This window comes from Balaenoptera borealis (genome assembly GCF_965194805.1).
Source record: "Balaenoptera borealis genome assembly, chromosome: 2".
NCBI lineage: Eukaryota > Metazoa > Chordata > Mammalia > Artiodactyla > Balaenopteridae > Balaenoptera > Balaenoptera borealis.
The window spans coordinates 63,086,555-63,106,303 of record NC_138867.1 but is presented as its reverse complement, the minus strand read 5'-3'; the positions used below and the strand labels follow the sequence as shown (position 1 = coordinate 63,106,303).

The 19,749-nt window shown below is 37.6% G+C and overlaps 1 protein-coding gene and 1 long non-coding RNA gene across 2 annotated transcripts in view; one reads left to right on the top strand and one right to left on the bottom strand.

Annotated features, from left to right (window-relative positions):
• Positions 1-19,749, bottom strand: part of LOC309622610 — a 385,320-nt gene that overhangs the window by 159,140 nt on the left and 206,431 nt on the right. The gene's annotated exons all lie outside the window — the stretch shown is intronic.
• Positions 1-19,749, top strand: part of TBCA (tubulin folding cofactor A) — a 99,100-nt gene that overhangs the window by 7,195 nt on the left and 72,156 nt on the right. The window lies entirely within an intron of this gene.

Genomic DNA, 19,749 nt, shown 5'->3' with positions numbered 1-19,749 from the left:
GGGACATAGCCTTGTAAATTATTCTTGTAAGCTTTAGTAGCTTTGTATCTTTTCGTGTATTCTCCTCTTCTTCCACATCATAGCACTTTGATGTGAGTTAAAGTAAGTTCAGCCAAAATGGCCAACTTCCTACCGTGAAATTTAGCCACCTCCTTTTGGAATGTCTGTAATGTATCCAGTTCTCCAAAGTGATGGTCAGAGTCACTGTCAAAATGGGTTGCAAGTGGTCAGCTCTTCCCCACCTTCTGCCAACTACTTGGCAAGCATTGACTCGTAGGAGCTACACAGCTGGCAACCAGATGTCTCTTTAAGCTGGAAAGGAGGAAAGCTAAGGCCACTCATGACCATGGTTTTCCCAGCATAGCCTGTATTATTCTGCAAGTTGAATGTGGAAATGAAAGATCCTTCGACCCCTGTGTGTGCATGTAGGTGTGTTCTGTGTTTTCATTGCATTTTTTTGTTTGATAGAAAATTTTAAAAATTTGTAGTAAGCCAGGTTGGAAAATTTTGTTAAAAATAGTAGTCCAGAACTATTTAGGATATAAATGCTTAGATATGTGGTCTTCCTATTTCAACATTCCATTTCCAACAATACAATTATAGAAGAACATAATTCCAACTGTGATGCTGTTTAATGTACCCAAATAGAGCTCATTTTAAAATAACAATGACTGATCCAAAGATCACTTATTTAGCAGCCTCACTCAGAACCTCTATCGTTGAAGCACCTGGTATGGTGTTGACATATAATAAATGCTCAACAGAAGTCTTTCCAGTGAACAAAGGCATGGATGAAACCTTACTCTATAAGGATTTTTGACCTGATAAGCAGTAGGGAGCTACTGAATCGATTATGATGTGACAGCATAATAGTATAGTTATTGCTGCAGTTGGAGTTAAACAGATGGAATCCCAGGCTCCACTTACTACATAGGTGACCCTGAGCAAGTTATTTAACCTTTAAAAGCCCGAGTTTTCTTAGCTGGAAAATGGGTTAATGATAGTATCTGTTGTTCAGAGAATTGTAAGGTAATCATTTAAAGCACTAAGCCCAAATGCCTGATATGTATGTTCAGTATATGTTAACTGCTGTCATTATTATCATCATAATCATTCTGTAGAAGTATAAACAGTGTAGTCTCTCCAGGAGGGACCCTGGAACTTGCTTTCTTTTAAACTTCTTTTTTTTTTTGGCTGTGCCACACGGCATGTGGGATCTTAGTTCCCCGACCAGGGATCGAACCCACATACCCTGCATTGGAAGCGCAGAGTCTTAACCACTGAACCATCAGGGAAGGTCCTTGCTGTCTTTTAAATTGTGATAAAAACTTGCTTTTAGTTCTTTTGTCATTTTCACTGATTGGCTGTGGAGGGAGAAGGGAGGAACATGAAGCTTGTGATTTGGATTAATCTGCAGGACTTTGTAATGGCCATTTTTCTTTAAATTGCTGAGATGTTGATTCCCTGCTTTGAAGCCCCAGCAAAAATATCTCTGTTTATATCAGTGACCCTGTATTTTTAACACCTTAAAAAATACTGTATCTTCCGCCCATTTTTTGATTTGGGTTGTTTGTTTTTTTGATATTGAGCTGCCTGAGCTGTTTGTATATTTTGGAGATTAATCCTTTGTCTGTTGCTTCATTTACAAATATTTTCTCCCATTCTGAGGGTTGTGTTTTCATCTTGTTTATGGTTTCCTTTGCTGTGCAAAAGCTTTTAAGTTTAATTAGGTCCCATTTGCTTATTTTTGGTTTTATTTTCATTACTCTAGGAGGTGGGTCAGAAAAGATCTTGCTGTGATAATGGCCATCATCAAAAAATCTACAAACAATAAATACTGGAGAGGGTGTGGAGAAAAGGGAACCCTCTTGCACTATTGGTGGGAATGTAAATTGATACAGCCACTGTGGAGAACAGTATGGTGTTTCCTTAAAAAACTAAAAATAGAAGTACCATATGACCCAGCATATAACCTGAGAAAACCATAATTCAAAAAGTCACATGTACCCCAATGTTCATTGCAGCACTATTTACAATAGCTAGGACATGGAAGCAACATAAATGTCCAATGACAAGTGAATGGATAAAGAAGATGTGGTACATATATATAGTGGAATATTACTCACCCATAAAAAGGAACGAAATTGGGTCATTTGTAGAGATGTGGATGGACCTAGAGTCTGTCATACAGAGTGAAGTAAGCCAGAAAGAAAAAAACATATCGTATATTAACGCATATGTGTGGAATCTAGACAGATGGTACAGATGAACCTATTTACAGGGCAAGAATAGAGACACAAACGTAGAGGACACAATGTGTCAAGGCCAGTTTCCCTCTTATTTCACTTCCATAAAGTTTATCGTAGGGAAGAGTAGTCAAGTAAGTGAGTGTTTAAGAGCCCTTATTCTAAAATCTATAAATGATTCACCAAAACTGTCAGAAGACATCTCTGCAGTGCTAATGCTAGATTATAATTATTTTCAAATCCTTCTTAATATTTTGTTTTTAATTGAGTTCCCCCTTTGTTGTTGATATCCTTTCACCTGTGCTAAAGAAATATTTTATGGAGCCTTATGTGTATACATATGCTTTAACTCAGGGTTTATTTGTCTATAAACAAGTAGGCATCTATTTCTCCACTAAATGATCCTCAGCTTCTGAACAGTACTAAAATGACATGCTTTTAATGTGCATCCATTGCCTGAAATATGTCTGTACTCTATGAAGCTTTTGAAGACCTATAATTCTACTGAAGTGTAATTCAACTTAGGTTACTAGTACAGTAATTTTCATCTCAAACCTAGGACGTTAAGTTCTAAGGACTTTGCACTATATAAGATATACAAAGATTTTCTTAAGGCCAAGCAGTTCTTCTCATCCTTTTAGGGACCAGAGAAATGGTGTATAATACATAGCTTATAACAAAACAGGCATTTAATACATATTTGCAAATTGAGTGGAGGAATGGAGAAAACCAGAAAAGAGGTCACTTATATGAGGGGGAACAGCTCAAGAGTCTGTTCCCCCTCCTATAATTGAAGTTTGCTTTTATCACTAAAAGTGAGAGACTTTGAAAGGAGAGAGGTTGCTGAATACTCCAGTTAAACTTCAAAAGAGCAATAAAGGGCTTCCCTGGCAGCACAGTGGTTAAGAATCCGCCTGCCAATGCAGGGGACACGGGTTCAAGCCCTGGTCTGGGAAGATCCCACATGCCATGGAGCAACTAAGCCTATGAGCCACAACTACTGAGCCTGAGCTCTAGAGCCCACGAGCCACAACTACTGAGCCCACGTGCTGCGACTACTGAAGCCCGCATGCCTAGAGCCCATGCACCGTGCATCACGACGAAGAGTAGCTCCGGCTTGCTGCAACTAGAGAAAGCCTGTGCACAGCAACGAAGACCCAATACAGCCAAAAATAAATGAAATAAAATAAATACATTTATAAAAAGGAAAAGCAATAAAACAGCTGCAAGTAATCACAATCCTCAATTAAAGACTTTTGTCAGGATAGTATTTTTATTGGAGAAATGAAAGATAAGAAAATATATTTATATCAGGGATTTCTTTAAAAGTTAACAGTTTCACAGGATTTTCTTTTACCTAGAAAGGAAACTAGTCTATTGTAGAAACATTTTAATTTTTTTTTTATAAATTTAGTTTTTTATTTTTGGCTGCATTGGGTCTTCGTTGTCACACGTGGGCTTTCTCTAGTTGCAACGACCGGGGGCTACTCTTCCTTGCAGTACGCAGGCTTCTCATTGCGGTGGCTTCTCTTGTTGCAGAGCATGGGCTGTAGGCACACAGGCTCAGTAGCTGTGGCTTGCGGGCTCTAGAGCGCAGGCTCAGTAGCTGTGGCGCAGGGGCTCAGTTGCTCCACGGCATGTGGGATCTTCCCAGACCAGCACTCAAACCCGTGTCCCCTGCATTGGCAGGCAGACTCTTAACCACTGTGCCACCGGGGAAACTCTAGAAACATTTTTAATTATTAATAAGTTCAATCTAAAAATGGTTTTGAGGGACTTCCCTGGTGGCGCAGTGGTTAAGAATCCGCCTGCCAATTCAGGGGACACGGGTTTCAGTGCTGGTCTGGGAAGATCCCACATGCCGCGGAGCATCTGAGCCCCTGTTCCACAGCTACTGAGCCTGCGTTCTAGAGCCCGCGAGCCACAGCTACTGAACCCGCGTGCCACAACTACTGAAGCTCACGCGCCTAGAGCCCGTGCTCTGCAACAAGAGAAGCCATTGCAATGAGAAGCCTGTGCACCACAATGAAGAGTAGACCCCACTTGCTGCAGCTAGAGGAAGCCTGCATGCAGCAAGGAAGACCCAACGCAGCCAAAAATGAATGAATTAATTAATTAATTAAAAAAATAAATAAGGCTTTGTAGTTTACCTAAAACTAACCAGAACACTGTCTCCCTTTGATTCTAATTTAATAGACATGTGTGTATGTGTGTGTGTGTGTGTGTGTTGTAACTGCCTATTGTTAAGTTACTTACATAAATAGGCTCACCCATACCAGGATGTTATTTCTGAAACCTAAGAAAAATAGTAAGGATATAGGTAAATTGAAATCTCATTATGGGCAGTAGGTGATATTTCAGGGGAACGTAATATGGCAGAGTTTTGGGCCCAGTCCTTAAGGAATTTGTGCTCTGTTATATAGGGTGCATATATCTAAATATTTACTCTTAGAACTGCAAGTATCTCTTTATATAAATCCCCAATCTCCAGCTTTCTCTTGAGCTTTAGACTCATTTTAAAGTATTGAATTTATGTCCTTAGTATGCTCTGGTTTCAAACTCCGTCTGACACCAAACTAATTATTTTCTCAAATCTGATCCTTTTCATCTATTTATTTTATGAAGAAAAAATTTTATTTCATGTATGAAAAAAATCTAGAGAAAACACAATAAACCTGAAATGAAACAATACAGGTACATTTGAAGTGCCCCTTTCTAAGTTTGTTCTTTTTCTTCTTTGCCTGTTAGTAATTATTATTCTGAATTTGGTCTTTATCATTTCCACACGTATTTTTAAACTTCTATTTTATATGTAGATAAACATGAACCATATTAAAGTATTCTGCACACTTAACAACACTTATATTTTTGTGTAACATAAAATATATCTGGAAGGATACATAGGAAACTGGTCACTTTGGTTGTTCCTGGGAGAGAAACTGTATAACTGGAGGACAGGGATGGGAGAAAATTCTTATAATTTTGAATCGTGTATTACCTATCAAAATATAGATTAATTTAAAATTTAAAAATTATAAGTAGTGTCATAGGAATCTTTCTTTAACCTACTTTTTGTGCATATTACTGTTCTTGAGATTTCTTCATGTTGAAACATTCAGCTCTAATTCATTCTGTTGCATGAATTTACTAGTGTTTTGTTTCATTCTCATGTTGATGGATATTTAGTTTTATTTTTTTCCACTTTTACAAATGATGCTACCATGTACTTTGTTAAATATGGCTTCTAGTGCACATATATAACAGTTAGTATAAGGCAGAATTTTCTAAGGAATGGGCCCTGAATGGATTACAGGTATACAAGGGTATAGCTGTCCTTAATCTTCATGATGGCCAGGTATGGCCAAGAGCCATGGACTGTATGGGGGAAGAGCCTTTCAGACAAAAAGGACAGTAGATACAAAGACTTGAAGAAGAGAGAAAGATTGGCCAGTTTGAGGAGGAGCAACCAAGTGAGAAAGAGGAGGAGGGGTAGGAGACACCTTGAAGAGTAGGAGGGAGAAGATATAGATCCTACAGGGCCTATCTAGTGTGTAAGGATTTGGGCTCAAGTCTCAGGAGATGTCACCACCTCTGCAGAAGTTTCCTGTCTGTCTCCCTTCTCTGTGTTCTCAAAGAACTTTGTATAGTAGCCTTCTCTTATCCGTGGGGGATATGTTCAAAAACTTGCAATAGGTGCCTGAAACTGCAGATAGTACCAAACTCTGTATCTACTATGTTTTTTCCTATACTAACAAGTGGGTAGTGTATACAGTGTTGATGATTCACATCCTAGGTGGGACAAAGCAGTACAGTATGAGATTTCATCACAGTACTCAGAACGTGCATGCAATTTAAAACTTACTGTTTATTTCTGGAATTTTCCATTTGATATTTTCAGACTGCAGTTGACTGTGGGTAACTGAAACCTCAGATAAGGGGGGATTACTGTAATTATCTATTCCTTTCATTAGACCGTTGGTTTCCAAAGTATGGTCCAGGGGCCCCTGGCGGTCTCTGACACCCTTTCAGGGTGTTTCCAAGGTCAAAGTTATTTTCATAGTAATACTGAGACATTATTTGCCTTTTTCACTTTAATTTGCACAAAATTGTATAGTGGAGTTTTCCAGAGACTAATGATATGTGATATTGTAACAGATTGAATGAAGAAGCAGATGTAAGAATCCAGATGCTTCTGTTAATCTAGACATTTAAAAGATTTGCAAAAATGTGAAGCATTGCCATTCTTCTCACTAAATTTTTTCATTTTGGAAAATATAGTTATTTTTCATAAAATAGGTTATTTTTGTTAACATGTACATTTATTTTGTTGTTTTTAAGTGAATTAACAAATACTACATTTTTAATTAAAATATTTTTGTGATTTCCCAGTTTTAATTTCTAATACAGTAAATATTAATATTTATAATTCACATAACCAAAAGTTCTTTGAGGTCCTGTGGTATTGTAATTTATAGTAAGAAATATATATTTCGTCTTCCTCCCCATTCTTGACAGAGAGCTCCTAAAACCCTTGAAATTTCCTCGGTGACAGAAGTTCCCGTGCTTGGGACCCAGTCCTGTACATCTGTCTGTTGATTAATATCCTTTGTAATAAACCCGTAATCCAGTGAGTAAACTGGTTTTCTGAGCTCTTTGAGCTGCTTTAGCAAATTAATCTAAGTCAGGGAGTGGTTCCTGGGAACCTCTGATTTATAGCCAGTCGGTCGAAAGCATAGGTAACAACCTGGGCTTCTGATTGGCATCCAAAGTGGGTGCGTCTTGTGGGACTGAGCCCTTAATCCGTGGAATCTGGTACTGTCTTTAAGTAGATAGTGTCAGGATTGAGTTAAATTGTAGGCCACCTAACTGGTGTCAGAGAATCGCTTGGTATGGGGGGAAAAAACTCATATGTTGGAATTAGTGCCAATCAGAATCATAGGCTCTCAGTAATTTTTAAAAGTATTTTGAGACCAAAGAGTTTGAGAACTACTGTACTATAACAATAATTCTCAAACTTTATTGTGTAAAAGAATTAACTTGGGTACTTTAAATTAATTTTTAATTTTAACGTGGGAACTTTTAAAAAACACATTTACTCAGGCTTTACCCCCTAAGATTCTAATTCTGTAAGTGTGGGGCAGGATCCAAGAATTTGTGCGTTTTACAATGCCTTTACATAATTCTGTTATATATGTTCCTCTAATCATACTTTTAGAAGTATTGTACAGCTCTTTGAGCTTCTGGAAGTGCAAAACTGTTTTCTCCATGTTTGTACATTTAGCATACTGTCTAGTATATACTAGGTGCTCAGCATTGTTTGTTGAATGACTGGATGGGAGTTGAGGATAGAGTTGAGATCCAGGTGACATCAGCAAGATGTTTTGTTGGTTGGAATGGAGAATTTAAGTTGGGGTGACTAGCAGTGACTCAGGTTATGTCAAAAAAGGAGACAGATTTTTGAATTGTTTTTAGGTAATTCTAACAGAAGAAGCACTCTAATACCTTACTTACATTATTAGTGAATAAAGTATTTCACATGTATATTTTCCCAGAGGTGAAACCCCTATAAGTGCTGAAACTATTTTTAAAGATACCTTTATGGAAAAATTTCCCCAAACATTTCTTGGTTCATCAGACTACACTGCACTTTCCCATAATCAGTTTTTTCCTCCATCGCTGAAATGAATATTGCTATTAACTTTTAAAAATAGGTGACCATAAAAATTTTAGGATTATTTGTTCCTAGTTCTGTGGAAAATGTCCTGGGTGATTTGATAAGGATCACATTAAATCTGTAGATTGCTTTGGGTAGTATGGCTATTTTAACAATACTAATTCTTCCAATCCAAGAGCATGGAATATCTTTCCATTTCTTTGAAACATCTTTAATTTCCTTTATCAGTGTTCTGTAGTTCTCAGTGTTTTATAGTTCTCAGTGTATAAGTCTTTCACCTCCTTGGACAAGTTTATTCCTAGGTATTTTATTTATTTATTTATTTATTTGACGTGATTTTAAAGGTTTGTTCTTTTTTGTTTTGTTTTTGTTTTTACTTTGAAATTTATATGGGACCACAAAAGACCCAGAATTGCCAAAGTAATCCTGAGGAAAAAGAACAAAGCTGGAGGCATAATCCTCCCAGACTTCAGACAATACTACAAAGCTACAGTAATCAAAACAGTGTGGTACTGGAACAAAAACAGACATATGGATCAGTGGAACAGAATAGAGATCCCAGAAATAAACCTATTATCTACAGTCAATTAATCTTCAACAAAGGAGGCAAGACTGTACAATGGAGAAAAGAGGTCTCTTCAGCAAGTGGCGTTGGGAAAGCTGGATAGCCACATGTAAATTAGAACACTCCCTCACACCATACACAAACTCAAAATGGCTTAAAGATTTAAATATAAGACATGACACCATAAAACTCTTAGAAGAGAACGTAGGCAAAACATTCTCTGAAATAAATTGTAGCAATACTTTCTTAGATCAGTCTCCCAAGGCAAGATAAATAAAATCAAAAATAAACAAATTGGACTTTATCAAACTTACAAGCTTTTGCACAGCAAAGGAAATCAAGAACAAAATGAAAAGACAGCCTACAGACTGTGAGAAAATCTTTGCAAGGGATGCGACTGACAAGGGCTTAATTTCCAAAATATACAAACAGCTCATACAGCTCAACAACAAAAAAACAAACAACCCAATCAAAAAATGGGCAGAAGACCTTAACAGACATTTCTCCAAAGAAGACATACAGATGGTCAACAGGCACATGAAAAGATGCTCCACATCACCAATTATTAGAGAAATACAAATCAATGAGGTGCAACCTCATACCAGTCAGAATGGCCATCATCAAAACGTCTACAAATAATGAATGCTGGAGAGGGTGTGGAGAAAAAGGAACCCTCTTACACTGTTGGTGGGATGTAAATTGGTGCAGTCACTATGGAGAACAGTATGGAGGTCCCTTAAAAGACTAAAAACAGAGTTACCATATGATCCAGCAACCCCACTCCTGGGCATATATCTGGAAAAGGTGAAAACTCGAACTTGAAAAGATACATGCACCCCAATGTACATAGCAGCACTATTTAGAATAACCAAGGCATGGAAGCAGTTTAAGTGTCCATTGACAGAGGAATGGATAAAGAAGATGTGTATATATGTATGTATGTGTGTGTGTATGTACACACACACACACGCACCACACATACCACGATGGATAACTCAGCCGTAAAAAAGAATGAAATAATACCATTTTCTGCAGCATGGATGGACATAGAGATTAACATACTAAGTGAAGTAAGTCAGACAGAGAAGGATGAATATCACGTAATATCACTTATATGTAGAATCTAAAAAAATGATACAAATGAACTTACTTAAGAACAGAAACAGTCTCACAGACATGGAAAACAAACTTATGGTTATCAAAGGGGAAAGGGTGTGAGAAGGATAAATTAGGAGTTTGCAATTAACAGATACACACTACTATATATAAAATAGATAAATAATAAGAACCTAGTGTGTATAGCACAGGGAACTATATTCAATATATTGTAATAACCTATAATGAAAAGAATCTGAAAAAGAAAAAAAAATATGTGTGTGTGTATATATATGTGAAACTGAAGTCACTTGCTGTACACCTGAAACTAACACAACACTGTAAATCGAGTATACTTCAATTTAAGAAAAAAATAGGTGACCATAGAGTCAAAAACAAGGTGGAAGATTTAAGATGTGCTGTGAGGAGTGGATCCAAATTTGTTGCCCCAACAAATTTTCTTTCTTTGGGTCTTAGTTGTACAGAATTAAATTAATCTTAATCCTTGGTTTATGCTACACGTCTTGGTTCATGCACAGCTCTCATTTGTTGTATTCCTATATTTATTTTTAAATAATATATTAATATGAACCCATCACGTAACACAAGAACTAAAATGATAATAACATGTCTAATTTTGTGCTCCTCCCCCCGTCTGAGGTAATTGTTTTTAATCTTGTTTTTATTTTTTCCTTTTTTATTTTATATAATTGTATTATTTGTATATTACTAAGGTATATATTGTTTAGTTACTTTTTAGTTTGTAAGAAGGATATTTTCTGGGACTTACTATTTTTCACTCAGTGTTATGTTATTAAGATTCATCCATGTTTTTACATTTAGATGCAGTATTGACTATTTTGTAATATTCCATTGTGTGATAATTCCACAATTTATCCATTCTTCTATTGATGGGCATTTGGATTGTTCAGTTACTATGTTTCTATGTACATTCTTGTTCACGTCTTTACTAATGATGCATGAAAAGTTTTCTTGAGTGTTTATCCAGGAATGGAATTGTTGGGTCATAAGGTACGTCAGTGTTCTTTATAATTTATAAAGTAACAACTGTTTTCCAAAGTTGTTACCTTATACCTGATTTGGTGTTTTCCAAATCACCAGCGAAGTCCTGATTATCTTTTTTTTTTTTTTTAAACTTTGGGTTTATTTTTATTTATTTATTTATTTTTATGGCTGTGTTGGGTCTTCGTTTCTGTGTGAGGGCTTTCTCTAGTTGCGGCAAGTGGGGGCCATTCTTCATTGCGGTGCGCGGGCCTCTCATTATCGTGGCCCCTCTTGTTGCGGAGCACAGGCTCCAGACGCGCAGGCTCAGTAATTGTGGCTCACGGGCCCAGTTGCTCCACGGCATATGGGATCTTCCCAGACCAGGGCTCAAACCCGTGTCCCCTGCATTGGCAGGCAGATTCTCAACCACTGCGCCACCAGGGAAGCCCCTGATTATCTTTTAATATAAGCATCCCCACAGATAAAGAGTGTAAAGGGGATGTGAGGCTCCAGTCCCACAACCACATACTTAATCACCTCCTTCCTCCTTGTGTAGAATAATGTACATCCCTCAGGCAGCCCAGGGTTTTTACCTGGTGGGAAGGGGGCTTCCTTTGGAAAGGGCAACCCTATCCATTTCCAGGACTGTGCATTCAATGTTGGATGCTTGGGAGCTGAGAGAGGAGGTCTGCAGACAGCAGTCTGTATAGTGGGTGCTAAAAACCATTTTGGTTCTGGGTTGCTCAGGAGCTGAGGCCAAAGAAGGCCAACAATATTTTTAAATGATTCATTTCCATGTTATGTTAATTCTTTAGTTTTTTCCAGTTTTATTGAGATATAATTGAGATATAACATTATATTTATTCAAAGTTTACAACATAATGGTTTGCAATATATATATAGCAAAATGATTACCACAGTAAGTTTAGTTAACATCACCTCACATAGTTACAATCTTTTTCTTCTGATGAGAACTTTAAAGATCTACTTTCTTAGCAACTTTCAAATATACAATATAGTATTGTTAACTACAGTTACCATGCTGTACATTACATCCCCAGTACTTATTTATGTTATAACTGGAAGCTTGTACCATTTGGTCACCTTCACCCAATTCTCCCCAATTCTGTCCCTCAACTCTGGCAACCAAACTAAACCAAACCAAAACTATGAGTGTGGTTTTTTTAGAGTCCACATATAAGTGAGATCATACAGTATTTGTCTTTCTCTGTTTGACTTATTTCACTTAGCGTAATGCCCTCAAAGTTTGTCCATGTTGGCCCAAATAGCAGTTCCTTCTTTTTTTGTGGCTGAATAATACTCCAGTGTGTGTGTGGGTGGGTGTGTGTGTGGGTGTGTAGGTGTGTAGGTGTAGGTATGTGTGTGTCTGTGTATACATTTTTTTTTTTATACTCAGGAATAAACCTGACCAAGGAGGTGAAAGACATATGCTGAGAAGTATAAAACATTAATGGAGGAAATTAAAGATAATTCAAAGAAATGGAAAGATATCTCATGTTCTTGGATTGGAAGAATTAACATTGTTAAAATGGTGATACTACCCAAAGCAATTTACAGATTTAATGTGATCCCTATCAAATTACCCACAACTTTTTTCACAGAACTAGAACAAATAATCCTAAAATTTATATGGAACCATAAAAGACCCAGAATTGCCAAAGTAATCCTGAGGAAAAAGAACAAAGCTGGAGGCATAACCCTCTCAGACTTCAGGCAATACTACAAAGCTACAGTAATCAAAACAGCATGGTACTGGCACAGAAACAACCATATGTATCAATGGAACAGAATAGAGAGCCCAGAAGTAAACCCACACACCTATGGTCAACTAATCTTCAACAAAGGAGGCAAGAATATACAATAGGGAAAAGGCAGTCTCTTCAGCAAGTGGTGTTGGGAAAGTTGGACAGCTGCATGTAAATCAATGAAGTTAGAACACACCCTCACACCATACACAAAAATAAACTCAAAGTGGCTTAAGGACTTAAGTATAAGGCATGACACCATGAAAGTCCTAGAAGAAACACAGGCAAAACATTCTCTGACATAAATCGTAGCAATGTATTCTTAGGTCAGTCTCCCAAGGTAATAGAAATAAAAGCAAAAATAAACAAATGGGACCTAATCAAACTTAGAAGCTTTTGCATAGCAAAGGGAACCATCAACAAAATGAAGACAGCCTATGGGTTGGGAGAAAATATTTGCAAATGATGTGACCAACAAGGGCTTAATTTCCAAAATAGACAAACAACTCATACAACTCAATAACAAAAAAAAGTCCAATCAAAAAATGGACAGAAGACCTAAAGAAAAATAGGCTAAAGACCTCCTTTCTTAGACTTACATTTATGTTTTAAGCCACATTTATTTATCCATTCATCTGTCAGTGGACACTGAGGTTGTTTCCATGTCTTAGCTATTGTGAATAATGCTGCAGTGAACATAGGAGTACAGAATCTTTTTGAGATAATGATTTCTGTTAATTCTGATTTATGATACTTTAAGTTCTTAAGTTTGGTACAGCATTTCTAGAGAAAGATTTTAATTTATTGTTGATAATAATGTGATACCATATGTTTTGTAATTGTTACCGCCATAGGTTTAAAAATCTAGCAGACATACATACTTTCAGTCTTCTTTACCTGTCCCCCCCAACCAAGGGTGAGATGTTTAATTTTTATTTATTTATATCATCTTTTGTATTTTCTATTGGTATTAGAAAGTATATAGGTCTCAGCAACTTTCAAATATACAATATTTTCTGTATTTTCTGTATTTATATTACTCTTTTTAAACTAACATTTCTAGTACTAGATTAAATAGAAGTAGTCTCAGGAGCCAATTTGGCTTTTGTTTGTAAGAAGAATGATTCTAATGATTTTCTGTCTTTTGAATGGGCAATACTGTACATAATATTTTGTGATGACTCTGAATCTTCATTTTGAACATCTTGGGGTGAACACTGTGTCTGCCTCCTCAGTATCTATTTTTTCTTCTCTTGATGTATACCTGTGTTTTCATTCCAGTGTCCACCGTTTTTTACCACATGCACGTAGCTCATGTTCTTTGAGGGAAACTGCTCCACTTCTAGCTTTAGGAATGGGTCTCTGAGTGAATCTAGCCAATCAGATTCCATTTCCTGGTTACAGGAATTGATTCAGCGTGGGCATGTGATTTAGGCTGATCTAAGCAAGGTACACTTCAGAACTCTTGCTTAGAATTCTGGGACAGATGTGCTTTCTTCCATGTAATTGACTGTGGCTGCAGCTTTCTTTTGGCACTAGGGAATCTGGCCTTGAGATGAAGCTTGTACTATGGGTGGCAGAATGAAGAGACGAAAAGAAATTTCATAATATGTCTGCTGGATCAGGCAACCCTGAAGCAGATCCTCCCCTGGATTTTAGTTGCATGAGCCAAAAACTCCCTGTACTGGTTAAATCCCTTGAATTGAAATCGTGTTACTTATAATTGAGTACTAACTGATATCATTTCTCTAATCTCTAATTTAGGTGTACCTATTACGTATAATGTAAGGAAAGATTTCCTTTACTGAACTGGCTAGGAATTTCCTTCCTTCCCTTCTGTCTCTCTCTGTTTTTTGTTTGTTTTTTGTAAATTTTGTTGCTTTCGGCTTACCTTTTACCCCCTTTTTTCCTCTCCATTTCAGTGTCCAATTGAGATCTGATCCTCTGTATCAGAAGTAAGGAAGAATGCTGTCTTTCTTTAACCCTCCCCATCACCTCTCCACTCTTATCCTATTCAGTGCTGTTCTTTGATTGGGGGTGGGGGTGGTGTGGAAGAAAGAGGAGGAGGAGGAAAGGACAGATGAACCTATCTTGCCTTAATCCCAACCATTTGTTGTCACAGACTCTGTCCCTGCTTCTGTTCCAGTCCCTCAGTAGAAGAGTCACCACTTCTGTTGCAAGGCCTGCACTAATTTAGGAGGCATTCTTTTTTTTTTTAATTAATTAATTTATTTTTGGCCGCGTTGGGTCTTCGTTGCTGCATGCAGGCTTTCTCAAATTGCGGCGAGCGGGGGCTACTCTTCGTTGCAGTGCACAGCTTCTGATTGCCGTGGCTTCTTTTGTTGTGGAGTATGGGCTCTAGGGGGCACGGGCTTCAGTAGTTGTGGCTCACGGGCTCTAGAGCGCAGGCTCAGTAGTTGTGGCCCATGGGCTTAGTTGGGATCTTCCCGGACCAGGGCTCGAACCTGTGTCCCCTGCATTGGCAGGCGGATTCTCAACCACTGCGCCACCTCTTGGCATCCGTTCTGTTTTTTTTCCTCACTAGAAGTATCGTAATCCATAGTATACATAATATCCTGTAGGAAGTATTTCATGCACATACTTAATAGTGTTAAATAGCCTTTTGTGGGATGGTTTATGAAGCTTAACACCAAGTATGTATAGCATTTTTCCCATGGAAAACATGCCTACTGAGATCCTAAAAACTTGACTATAATTAACATTTTTGCAGTGTAACTGAGTCTGTAATTGGAGAATGCTTGAATTATATTGTGATAGTTTGGTTTCGTGTTTACTTTAAATTTTTTCTGTCTCTTGCTTTCAGGTAATATTGTCAGCCAATAATGTATCTCTTTGTGTTCTTGCTTCTAGTAACTTGTACTTACATCTGTCACTGTTCTTTTTGCTACTGCTAATCTGTTTTAGGGGAACCTAGACTGTTTTTACTTCTGAATAGTGATGTGAAAATTGAGATTGTCAGAAGTCTGCTTTCTTATTATTGCTTTACTTGGACTATACTCTCTTTCTCTGGCTACCATAATATTGTACATAACTCTCCTCTAGGAAATAAGCTCCATGAAGGCAGGGATATATCCCCCAGAGGCCTGGTATAAAAAAGGACTCTTGGTAGATATTACTAAATGAATGAATTTACTGTCTGTGACATTTTAAGTTCCTTGAGAACAGAAACAGTATCGTATCCTTCATCTCTCTTTAATATATTTAAACAGTCTTTTGAACTATTTTCAGTATAGACATGGCACAAAATTCCAAAGTTACCAAAAGATAGATACACAGTAAAACATGAGTCTGCCACCCCTATCCACTAGCCACCCAGTTTTTCCCTCTCACAGTCAACATCATTACTCATTTGTGTGTGTGTGTATCCTTCTAGAGATATGCTGTACATGCACAAGTATTTACATTTATGTCTTTAAAAACAGAAACAAATGAGAGTTGTTGGGCTGCACGCTGCAGGCCTGCAAGGCCTGTATTTGCCCAGTTTCAAGACCGAAGAAAGAGCCTGGAGTCAGCAACAGAGACATCAGTGGTTTAATGGATAGAGGGAATCTTATGTGTCTGAAGCAGGGTCCTGGAATGACACCCCACCATGTGTTGCAGATGGTGGGCAGGACATGGTGGCGGTCTTCACCAGAGGTGGGGTAGGGGGTGATTGCCAGTTACAGGGGGAATTGATGTCAGGTTGGCTTATCATTTACCAGGGAAACTAGCAGAGGTGTGTGCCCCTCACTGCTCCTTTGATAAGAACAATCACTAGCTGGGCCCTGGGGCAAGTATACGGGAAGGTCAGTCCAGTGAGTAGGGTGTAGGTGAAGCAGGCACTGGTCGAGCAGGGGAAGTACAGAGAACAAGAGAACAGCCACCTTCAGTGGCCTGACCATACAATAATATACTTGTAGACACTGTTTTGCACATTGCATTTTTTGTTTTTTCATATTAGAATATATAGAGCAGCCTCAATTCCTTTTAGAGTATTCTGTATGGACATACCACAATTTTTTAAAACCCAGTTTTCTATTGATCAACCTCTATATTGTTTCCAGTATTTTATTTTGAAAGGTACCTCAGTGAGTTTTCCTGTATGTGTGTAGTTTTGCAAATGTGCAGGTATATCTGTAGAATAAATTCCTACAAGTGGAACTGTTGGTGTAGGGGAGGAGAAACTTTTTTCTCTACCCTCCTAAATACTCTGGCTGGGACCCTGTAAATTAGACAAAAGACAGATTAACAAGAAAGAAACTACACGAGTTTATTAACACAAAAACACAGAGAAATATTCAGTAATAACTCGAAAGGATGGTTAGCACTTGGCCTTATATAGCATCTTAACAAAAGAACAATAGATTTGTAGAGAAGGGATAATACAAAGGAAAAGGACTTTGAGTTTCTGGCAGATTGTGAGAAGGTAAATATTTGGGGGGTAATTATTGGATGGTAAGGGCTAATAGTAGGTTTGCTATGTAGATTCCTCTGGTGCCTCTCTGGGCTGTTAAGGGTCTAGAGTGATTAATCTGGTGGTTAACTTCTGTCTTGTGGTAGAGAGGGGAGGGAAGGCATTGTTACAAATTTACGTCCAGCTTTTAGGTAAGTTGGGGAGGGCAGATGACTTTTTTGTATCTGCTTTTTCTCAGTTGCCTTCAGCCCAAAATTATCCGTAGGATAAAGTGACCTATTTTGGGGTGGCTTTCTGCTACCATTCACTGGCTCAAGTGGCTTATGTGTTTTAAATTTTGAGAGATACTGGCAAGTTGCCTTCCAAAGAGTTTTATCTATTTATAATTCCACTAATGATTTAATACAGTGTTTTGTCAACATGCAGCTTAACATCCTTTTGGTTTGGAAAGAATTAAACTGTGTTGGGAAGGGAAAATTTTCCTCTACCCTTTAAAGGTTCTTTCATCTGGTCTAATAACTAAATTGACATGAGACAGATTAACAAGAGAAAGTCGAATTTAACTTTGTACATACAAGAACCCCACATACCTGAGAGTATCAAAGACAGAAGGGTAAAATGAGGTGTATATGGCATCCTGGGCTAAGGAATGGAAAGGGGCCTGGGACTTCAAAGGAGCGGAGGGCAATTTACAGGACAATAAGAAGAGCAGATGTTTGGTAATTAGATGTTTGCCCTGCCATACAGATGGGTCACTCAGATAAAATTTATTTCTGCTAATAATTCTGATTCTGAGAAAGACCCCCAATTTAAATTCTTCTTTGTAGTTAAGGGAGGGGCAGAAGTTTCTCTTGAGTCTGCAGGGTCTTGATTGGCTTTTAGCTCAAAACAATCCGCATGCCAATGTGGCACATTTTAGGGAGGCTCATTTGGAATCCCTTCTGTCCCACCTTTGAAACTTCCCCAAGAAGTTTCACAGTCCAGAAGTTGAGTTTGGTAGTTTACTTTATCTCACTGAATCAGTCTCTTAGTCCTGTGAGTAAGTCATTTCAGTTAAACAGTTGTGTCTCATTTTAGGAGGCAGTGATGCAGGTGGGTTTCCCAAGGTAGGCCTATGGTGCAAGCAGTCAGGTGTTTAATAAGAGGCATTTTTATGGAAATAAAAGAAAAATAATTGTTAATTGGAGCAGACTATAATCCGAATTTCTGAATTCTGGAGGCAGGCAGCTGAGAATTTCTAGATATCTGTCTCTAAGCATCTTCAGATGGAGTGAGGGCAGGCAGTGACAATCTCATAGATTTTCCTGGTTTGCAGTTTGTATGTCTTTGGTGATTGTTTTGAATGGCCATACAGCAGTAGGCACAAAGATTACCCATACATGAGCTGTTGTGATTTCTCTGAAGTTTGTATCAACTTGTCTAACTTTAGCTTGCATGGCTTTGGAAAAATGACAGTTTTAGTTCTCAATGACTCCAAATCAGAAGGGTGGGAGAAAAATTGTAAACATTAGTTTGGAGAGTTGTAGCCAAATATTGGAGGAAATTAAAAGAATTCAGGACTCAGTCCAGTTTACAATAGTAGGGGACTTCAACACCCCACTTACACCAATGGATAGATCATACAGAGAGAAAATTAATAAGGAAACACAAGCCTTAAATGACACAGTAGAACAGATAGACTTAATTGTTGTTTATAGGACATTCCATCTGAAAGCAGCAGAACACACTTTCTTCTCAAGTGCACATGGAACATTCTCCAGGATAGGTCACATCTTGGGTCACAAGTCAAGCCTCGATAAATTTAAGAAAATAGAAATCATATCAAGCATCTTTTCTGACCACAACACTATGAGATTAGAATAATTACAGAAAAAAAAATATAAAATACACAAACATATGGAGGCTAAACAATATGTTACTAAAGAATCAATGGATCACTGAAGAAATCAAAAAATACCTAGAGACAAGCGACAATGAAAACATGACAATCCAAAACCTATGGGACGTAGCAAAAGCAGTTCTAAGAGGGAAGTTTATAGCAATACAATCTTACCTCAAGACACAAGTAAAATCTCAAACAACCTATCCTTACACCTAAAGCAACTAGAGAAGGAATAACAAACAAAACCCAAAGTTAGTAGAAGGAAAGAAGTCATAAAGATCAGAGCAGAAATAAATAAAATAGAGACAAAGAAAACAACAGCAAAGATCAACGAAACTAAAAGCTGGTTCTTTGAGAAGATAAATCGATAAACCTTTAGACAGACTTATCAAGAAAAAAAGGGAGAGGATTCAAATCAACAATTTTAGAAATGAAAAAGGGAAGTTACAACTGACACCACAGAAATATAAAGGATCATAAAAGATTACTACAGGCAACTATGCCAATAAAATGGACAACCTAGAAGAAATGGACAAATTCTTAGAAAGATACAACCTTCCAAGACTGAACCAGGAAGAAATAGAAAATATGAACAGACCAATCACAAGTACTGAAATTGAAACTGTGATTAAAAATCTTCCAAGAAACAAAAAGTCCAGGACCAGATGGCTTCACAGACGAATTCTATCAAACATTTAGAGAAGAGCTAACACCTACCCTTCTGAAACTCTTCCAAAAGATTGCTGAGGAACTCCCAAGTTCATTCAATGAGGCCACCATCACCCTGATACCAAAACCAGACAAAGATGTCACAAAAAAAGAAAACTACAGACCAGTATCCCTGATGAACATAGATGCAAAAATCTTCAACAAAATACTAGCAAACAGAATCCAACAATACATTAAAAGGGTCATACACCATGATCAAGTGGGATTTATCCCAGGGATACAAGGATTCTTCAACATACACAAATCAATCAATGTGATACACCACATTAACAAACTGAAGAATAAAAACCATATGATCATCGCAATAGATGCAGAAAAAGCTTTTGACAAAGTTCAACCCCCAATTATGATTTAAAAAAAAAAAAACCCTCCA